At 43.1% G+C, this 8,910-nt stretch overlaps 3 long non-coding RNA genes across 6 annotated transcripts; 2 read left to right on the forward strand and 1 right to left on the reverse strand.

Annotated features, from left to right (window-relative positions):
• Nucleotides 1–6: 6 nt before the first annotated feature.
• Nucleotides 7–875, reverse strand: LOC139027176 (uncharacterized). Its single transcript, XR_011479227.1, has 3 exons — nt 322–875; nt 241–282; nt 7–151 (listed from the first exon to the last, which is right to left on the reverse strand). It is a non-coding gene; the product is annotated as an uncharacterized lncRNA (long non-coding RNA).
• On the forward strand, nt 872–2,214 carry LOC139027175 (uncharacterized). The gene is made up of 2 exons (XR_011479226.1): nt 872–1,270; nt 1,557–2,214. It is a non-coding gene; the product is annotated as an uncharacterized lncRNA (long non-coding RNA).
• Nucleotides 2,215–6,391: 4,177 nt separating this feature from the next.
• On the forward strand, nt 6,392–7,830 carry LOC139027177 (uncharacterized). Of its 4 annotated transcripts, XR_011479229.1 has the most exons (5): nt 6,392–6,621; nt 6,745–6,772; nt 6,859–6,989; nt 7,033–7,156; nt 7,200–7,830. It is a non-coding gene; the product is annotated as an uncharacterized lncRNA (long non-coding RNA). The 4 variants fall into 4 exon arrangements; XR_011479230.1 differs by lacking the exon at nt 6,745–6,772 and having other exon boundaries at nt 6,392–6,606; XR_011479231.1 differs by lacking the exons at nt 6,392–6,621; nt 6,745–6,772 and having other exon boundaries at nt 6,809–7,005; nt 7,047–7,156.
• The last annotated feature ends 1,080 nt before the right edge of the window (nt 7,831–8,910 follow it).

An 8,910-nucleotide genomic window follows, 5' to 3' on the forward strand; every position in this document is an offset into this window, starting at 1 on the left:
CTACAGACTGACTACAGCCTATAGACCCATCAAGGCTACAGACTACAGACTGACTACAGCCTATAGACCCATCAAGACTACAGACTGACTACAGCCCCATCAAGACTACAGACTGACTACAGCCTATAGACCCATCAAGACTACAGACTGACTACAGCCCCATCAAGACTACATACTGACTACAGCCTATAGACCCAATCAAGTTAGACTGACTACAGCCCCATCAAGACTACAGGCTACAGACTGACTACAGCCTATAGACCCATCAAGACTACAGACTGACTACAGACTGACTACAGCCCCATCAAGACTACAGTCTACAGACTGACTACAGCCTATAGCCCCATCAAGACTACAGACTACAGACTGACTACAGCCTATAGCCCCATCAAGACTACAGACTGACTACAGCCTATGGACCTATCAAGCTCCAGACGATATGGAGCCCACAGGCCACTCTCCCCCACGCCACGGTCGTATTCACGAGACACCAAACGGAAGAAAAAGGACCGAAACTGGGACTGAGGGACTACCTGAACTTGTCCAATAAGAAACTATTTTTTTCGTTGCAAAAACATTTCATTACGGTGAACACTAATGAATACAACCCTGAACTCAGCCTGTCTCCTCTCCTCTTCTCTCATGCCACACAGACAGGACTGAGCCAGAAGAAGAATCTTGTTCCTTGTAATCCCAGATTGTTATTCCTTACTCTGTCTACATTATAATAACTGTAAAGAGAGCAAGCCAATCCGCCTATCAAGCTTTTCCACATGTTTGTGCCGCTTTGCATTGAAATCTAACAAGACATAAACAAGAATTTAGCTGCAATATAAACAGGTACTGTTTGGGAGGGACTTCATGTGGGGAGGGCGGGGGGGTAACTTTAGTGTTTTTCTATCAGATGATTTAATACCTGGAAGATATTATTATTTTAAAGTTCTGTTTTTAAAGCGTAGTGAGTGGATATGAACTGTGAGTAGTGGAGACCAGGGTTGATGGCTCTGGTCCAGGGTGTTACGTGCGGCAGGGTCAGCTTCAGCAAGTCACATGTAATGCCCTGGTCCAGAGCTAGTGTAGAGACAGACAGGTGTGTACAGGAGCAGTATATAGGGAGGATCCTTGGTGTAGTTGGATATGGGACAGACAGATATACACTAGTGTATTTGGATATGGGACAGACAGACAGCTACTAGTGTAGTTGGATATGGGACAGACAGACAGACACTAGTGTAGTTGGATATGGGACAGACAGACAGACACTAGTGTAGTTTGCAACTATGGCCAGACAAGGCAGGCTAGCCCTTAGTGTAGTTGGATATGGGCACAGAGCAGGACAGGACACTAGTGTAAGTTGGATATGGAACAGACACCACTAGATTGTAGTTGGATATGGGCCAGACAGACAGCCACTAGTGTAGTTGGAGATAGGGACAGACAGACAGACACGTGTAGTTGGATATGGGAATAGAGACAGACACTAGTGTAGTTGGATATGGGACAACAGACTAGCACAGTGTAAGTTGGATATGGGACAGACAACGAGCGCGCACTAGTGTAGTTGGATATGGGACAGACAGACAGACACTAGTGTAGTTGGATATGGGACAGACAGACAGACACTAGTGTAGTTGGATATGGGACAGACAGACAGACACTAGTATAGTTGGATATGGGACAGACAGACAGACACTAGTGTAGTTGGATATGGGACAGACAGACATTAGTGTAGTTGGATATGGGACAGACAGACACTAGTATAGTTGGATATGGGACAGACAGACAGACAGACACTAGTGTAGTTGGATATGGGACAGACAGACAGATACTACTGTAGTTGGATATGGGACAGACAGACAGACACCAGGCTAACACCCCCCCCCCATGTGGTTGTGTCTGAAATAGCCGCCTATTCCCTACGTAGTGCAGAGGGCCCATAGGGCTCTGGTCAAAAGTAGTGCACTATATAGGGAATAGGGCTCTGGTCAAAAGTAGTGCACTATATTGGGAATAGCTTTCTGTTTCAGACACAGCCTGTTTCTGTCCATCTGTCTGTCTGTAGAGTATGCAGACACATTGTGTTAATTCTATTACAGATGTTTTGCAAAATGGTTAAAAGTCCCTGTACAACTGTTAGATGATTGGCTTATGTTTTAATGATCCTCTCAGATGGTCATGGCTTTGATTGGACAAGATTAAACGGTGCACAATGAAGGTCAAGCTCTACGATTGGCTGTTATGTTGATGGCGACGGGTCTAACCTGCTCTGTCTCTTTTGGCCACATTAGCTGTCCGTCTGTCTGTATATACAGCTCCTGTCTCTAAAGGGCCTCCTTTGGCCCTCCAGACAGAAAGGAAGTACACTAAACTACAGGAAGTGCTAGGACAGCCAGGTCACATGACAGAAAAGATTCTAGAATGAAGTGAATGTTCTAGAAGCATCTCTAGAACCAGACCAGATAGCCATGTAGCTCCTGACTGGGACGTACGGAACGCCGTTTGAGTCACAGTGTGTCAACAAAAAAATACACTTTTAATTTGACACGTCAAATGACACAGTTCTATTATAGAATGTTGTATGCGCTGAATTTGCATGCGCAAGACAAGCTCACTAGTCTTGGCATTTTTCTTGCGCTGTATCCAATGATTTATGAAAACTTGCTCGGTAGGTCGATGTCCTCATTGAGGTTTTTTTTACAGACGTGTTTAATACGTTTTATGTTCACACTTTATTCAAATATTTATGAAATGCATATTGTTATATTTGGTAGCACTTTTTTTTTTTTTTTTTTTCTCGACTCCAACCCCTTTTTGATTGGTTGAAAGGATTTGAGGCTAAGTTTAAATAAAGATTGCTCATTTTTTTTTTAAACTCACAAAAGCTCTGACGAAGGCCGATACGTCAAGCTTATTAAAGAGCAGTGTACAGGTTTCTTCTTTTCTCTCATGTGTAAGACAAGCCTCGCCACTAGTCAGTTGGTCAGTCAGCACTGTTGAAGCTGTAAAAAAATTTAATAATGTAAAGGCTGCAAACAAGCACAGACTCCGGCCAAGGTGTGTTTAAAACACAGCATTGGTAAATAACCCATTATTTGTTTGACCAAATGTTAAAACATCTGTGCAAGCATTTGAATTAAGATCGGGATCAAACATGTTAGCTATGTAGTACAATATTCTCCCATGTAACCATTCCAGAGGCAAGTGAGAAAGGATGGTGATGCCAGCTAGCCTGCCAGCTAGCCTGCCAGCTAGCCTGCCAGCTAGCCTGCCAGCTAGCCAGCCAGCCTGCCAGTCAGCCAGCCTGCCAGTCAGCCAGCCAGCCAGCCAGACAGCCAGCCAGCCAGGCAGCCATATCCCAAGCAGTCACACCTGATTCATCCTAGCTAGTCAATATACTGAATAATCAAGCGTTTTGTCAACATTGATGACAGTTTTGGATTTTTGGAACTTCAGTTGATAAAAATAACTAGTTCGCTAGCAGGATAACAAACTAAACAAGCTAGCCAGCTAGTACCTAGCCCACAAGCTAACGTTATAGTTAAGCAGCTAGCTAGCTTTATCTGGCTACTGTGGCTTGACCGGACCGGGGTCCGACCAAAATACGTCTTAGGGGTATTTTAGATGATAAGATGGATAGATAGTTAGTTAGCTAACCATAGCTACTGAAACAAATGATGTTGTTTTGCTATGTTTTGGGGGGGAAAACATCCATCAATCAGCTAGCTTTGTTTCTGACCAGTACTTTCCCAGAGCGAACTAACTAGGTCTGCTTCACGTGGCAGGTCTGCTTTATGTGGCAGGTGTGTGAGACAACACTTTACCAGCATCATGACATATGTATCGGTGAATATATCGCTGTGACATATGCAATACGAGTGGTAGGGTAATTAACCTCTCTGGTACCAGTGGACGGTAGCGTCCCACCTCGACAACAGCCAGTGAAATTGCAGGGCGCCAAATTCAAAACAACAGAAATCCCAGAATTAAAATTCCACCAAGTATTTTCCACCATTTTAAAGATACATTTCTTGTAAATCCAACCACAGTGTCCGATTTCAAAAAGGCTTTCCTGCGAAAGCACACCATGCGATTATGTTAGGTCAGCACCTAGTCACAGAAAGCCATACAGCCATTTTTCCAGCCAAAGAGAGGAGTCACAAAAAGCAGAAATAGAGATCAAATTAATCACTTACCTTTGATGATCTTCATCTGGTGGCACTCCCAGGTCTCCATGTTAGACAATAAATGTTTGTTTTGTTTGATAATGTCCCTCTTTATGTGCAAACACATCCTTTTTGTTCGATAATGTCCCTCTTTATGACCAAAACCTCCATTTTGCGTGTTTTGTCCAGTAATCCAGTAATAAAAAGCGTGCACTAATTCCAAACAAAAAGTACAATAAAAGTTAGTAAAAACATGCCAAACGATGTTTAAAATCAATCCTCCGGTTGTATTTGTCATAAATAAACAATAATATTTCAACCGGACAAAAGCTTTGTCAATAGGAAAGGAGAAATAAGAAAGGCGCGTTCACGATCAGGCGCCTCGCTGATGAATAGAAATTTCCACTGGCCACTGATTGAAAGTGCTGTATCTCCCTCATTTTTCAGAGTAAAAGCCTGAAACAATGCCTAAAGACTGGCCACATGTCGAGGAAGGCAAGGAGCTCGTGAACTGGGTCCTAAGTCTTTGTATGGTGGATAGGCTTTCAATGGAAAAACAGCCTTTCAAAATAATAGTACTTCCTGGTTGGATTTTCCTCTAGTTTTTGCCTGCTATATCAGTTCTGTTATACTCACAGACATTATTTTAACAGTTTTGGAAACTTTAGAGTGTTTTCTATCCAAATCTACTAATTATATGCATATCCTATCTTCTGGGCCTGAGTAGCAGGCAGTTTAATTTGTGCACGCTTTTCATCCAAAATTCCAAATGCTGCCCCCTACCCTAGTGAAGTTAATTTTTATTAACTACTTTTAAAAAATTATGAACTTGCAGTCATATTCAGGTCCTGATTGGTCAACAAGTAGTATTATTTGACTTATACTTCTTTTTTTGGACACGCAGTGACCCAAACGGCATTCCATTTGACACGCGGTGACCCAAACGGCATTCCATTTGACACGCGGTGACCCAAACGGCATTCCATTTGACACTCTGTGACCCAAACGGCATTCCATTTGACACGCGGTGACCCAAACGTCATTCCATTTGACACGCGGTGACCCAAACGGCATTCCATTTGACACGCACATTGTTGTTTCACACTAATGCCTTCTCTTTTAATGTCATTAGGTCCCAAATTGCACCCTATTCCATATGTAGTGCACTGCTTTTGCACGGACCGCGGCCCGTATGCCCTGTGAGCGTCCTGTTCCAGGGGGTTGTTATTGTACATCAAGCTGCCTCGATACAGAAACAAGAGATTGGCTCCAGCTCCTATGGCCCTTTCTGGCTCTGACCAGGTGGGAATGGAATATCGTGTCCAGTGTTTCATTTATAAATCGGGAGTTGCCGGAACAAAAAGTGAGCTCGAGAGGAGGGTGACCTGGGGTGTTCTGAGGTACCGAGAACAAAAAGTTACTCAAAAAAAGCATTGCATGCAGATCACATTTGTGTAGAGGCATAGAGCAGAGGAACTTACAGAAGTTGCACACATGAAAAAACATTTTTAGTAGCCTTGGGTGCAGGAACTGCTTCTTATAAACGCATTTCATGCAATTGTCATTTTTACCAGACTGGAGACTTTGGCATAATTTTTTTTTGATGCTGCTTTCAAAAGAACTGAGAACTCGGAGCTGGCAAATCTCCGACTTCCAACTTCATTGTGTTCAAAACAACTGGGAAATTGGGGGGGAAATGAGTTTTGAACGGTCATCCGGCTGGGGAACTCTGACCTCTTTCTCGAGCTCTAACTTTCCGACCTGAAGATCACTGACGTCATGATTCAATCTAGTTTTATGATTCAATCTAGTTATGATTCAATCTTAGTTTTTTTCCCCCAGAGTTCCCAGTTGTTCTGAAACCACCACAATACCGCACAGTGTTGTCTTGAATCCACCAATAGCCCCGGCCTAGGTGTGGAGACACAGTGTTGTCTTGAATCCATCAATAGCTAGGTGTGTGGAGACACAGTGTTGTCTTGAATCCCTTTCAGAGATAAGCTTAGAGTGTGAGGAGACAAGTTATGTTGTCTTGAATCACCCCATAGACTGCTAGGTGTGTTTGGAGACACAGTGTTTGTCTTGAATCCATCATTAGCTAGGTGTGTGGAGATCAGTGTTGTCTTGAATTCCACTCAATAGCTAGGTGTGTGGAGACACAGGTTTGTCTTGAATCCATCAATAGCTAGGTGTGTGGAGACAAGTGTTGTGTCTTGAATCCACAATAGCTAGGTGTGTGGAGACGTGTTGTCTTGAATCCATCAATAGCTAGGTGTGTGGAGACACAGTGTTGTCTTGAATCATCAATAGCTAGGTGTGTGGAGACAGCAGTGTGGTCTTGAATCCATCAATAGCTAGGTGTGTGGGACACAGTGTTGTCTTGAATCCATCAATAGCTAGGTGTGTGGACACACAGTGTTGTCTTGAATCCTCTAATAGCTAGGTTGTGGAACACAGTGTTGTCTTGAATCCATCAAGCTAGGTGTGTGGGGACACAGTGTTTGTCTTGAATCCACAATAGCTAGGTGTGTGGAGACAGTGTTGTCTTGAATCCATCATAGCTAGGTGTGTGGAGACACAGTGGTTGTCTTGAATCCATCAATAGCTAGGTGTGTGGAGACACAGTGTTGTCTTGAATCCCATCAATAGCTAGGTGTGTGGACACAGTGTTGTCTTGAAATCCATCAATAGCTAGGTGTGTGGACACACAGTGTTGTCTTGAATCCATCAATAGCTAGGTGTGTGGAGACAACGTGTGTTGTCTTGAATCCATCAATAGCTAGGTGTGTGGAGACACAGTGTTGTCTTGAATCCATCAATAGCTAGGTGTGTGGAACACAGTGTTGTCTTGAATCCACACAATAGCTAGGTGTGTGGAGACAGTGTTGTCTTGAATCCATCAATAGCTAGGTGTGTGGAGACACCAGTGTTGTCTTGAATCCATCAATAGCTAGGTGTGTGGAGACACAGTGTTGTCTTGAATCCAATATCTAGTGCTGTGTGTGGAGACAGTGGTTGTCTTGAATCCATCAATAGCTAGGTGTGTGGAGCACAGTGTTGGCTACAATATGAGGAAGAAAAGTATAGTCCTAAAAATGCTTTCCTATTTCACTGACTCACCCCATGATGCACAGCTCACTCACTGCTGATGGCTCGTGCCAAAAGCCTCTCTCTCTCGTTTTAAACAATATTTGGAGTTGATCTAATATGTTGGTTGATTACAGGACAGATTTAGTCTTCTCTTTTCAGCAGGAGCCATTTGCTTTCCAACAGTGTTTTTCCACGGGCGTAGACTATTTAAAATATTGCAGCGAAGGGCCAGTTTTGTTCACTGATAGATTTGCGTTCCCGACTGTAGGCTATGCCTTGGTACTGTATCCGGCCAAATAGGTGCCAGAACAAAATCGTCCGGATCCTGTTCTGGCAGAATCTGGCTCAAATGAAGCACTGATTGGACCCGTTGGGAACCGACCGTTTTTTACATTCTCAGTAGGTAGAAGAGGCTGTAGCATGAACTAAGACCACATCTGGTGATCGTGTCTGTCTGTCTACCTATCTGTCTGTGTGTTGTTTGGTTAAAACCAGGCATGCCCATTGGTTTTATCTAGTAAGTCAGTACATAAGAAATCTACAATCCACATTAGGAATCATTAAAGTCTATAGAGATCAGACAGAGACTGACCTGTTGTGTAGAACTGGAACGTGTACTACATCATACACAACGTTGTGTAGAGATGGAACGTGTACTACATCATCACAACGTTGTGTAGAGTGAACGTGTACTACATCATACACAACGTTGTGTAGAGTGGAAACGTGTACTAACTCATCACAAACGTTGTGTAGACTGGAACGTGTACTACATCATACACACACTGTTGTGTAGACTGGAACGTGATCCTACATCATACACAACGTTGTGTAAGATGGAGGTAACGTGTACCTCATCATACACAACGTTGTGGTAGAGTGGAACGTGTACTCAATCATACACAACGTTGTGTAAGACTGGAACGTGTACTACATCATACACAACGTTGTGTAGAGTGGAAGGTAAACGTGTACCTCATCATACACAACGTTGTGTAGAGTGGAAGGTAAACATGTGTACTACATAATCATACCGCTGCCTTTTACGTCTGTCAACAGGAAGTGACATCAGCAGCATTAAAACAGTTCTGTCCTTAATTTCAGGTCAAGAAAAACAAGATAAATGGTGAAAAAACAACCTAAACATGATTAACTGAAGGTCAAAGGAGCTCTATAAAGTCAACAACATTCTTAGATACGTTGCTGTAACGGGGAAAATTACAACCTAAAATGCATTTAAACTGAATAAAAATGTGCAAATGATACCTCTGCATATCTCAGTGCATTTTTGTGTCTGACCGAGTGTTTCTGTTTATATATGTAGTCAGTTTAAACTTGCATTGTATTTCTTTCGAAGAGGCTATGATGGGGAGAGCTGTGTGTATTGTGAAGTGTGTGTGTGTGTAGATCACTTAGTGGGAGTCAGGGTGGCCTGCACTACATTCCACTGTGCTGACAGAGGGTCCGGCTCTCCATCTGACATTGGCTCCTGTGTGTCACCTGACCCCTTATTGGAGTTGTGATTGGCTCCTGACTGAGCCTGGATTTACAGTGCATTCGGAAAATATTCAGACCCCTTCCCTTTTTCCAAATGTTGTTACGTTACAGCCTTGTTCTAAAATGGATTAAATTGTTTTCTACAATGAGAAAGCAACAT

The sequence above is a fragment of the Salvelinus sp. IW2-2015 genome, unplaced genomic scaffold, assembly GCF_002910315.2.
Source record: "Salvelinus sp. IW2-2015 unplaced genomic scaffold, ASM291031v2 Un_scaffold7902, whole genome shotgun sequence".
NCBI classification, from domain to species: domain Eukaryota; kingdom Metazoa; phylum Chordata; class Actinopteri; order Salmoniformes; family Salmonidae; genus Salvelinus; species Salvelinus sp. IW2-2015.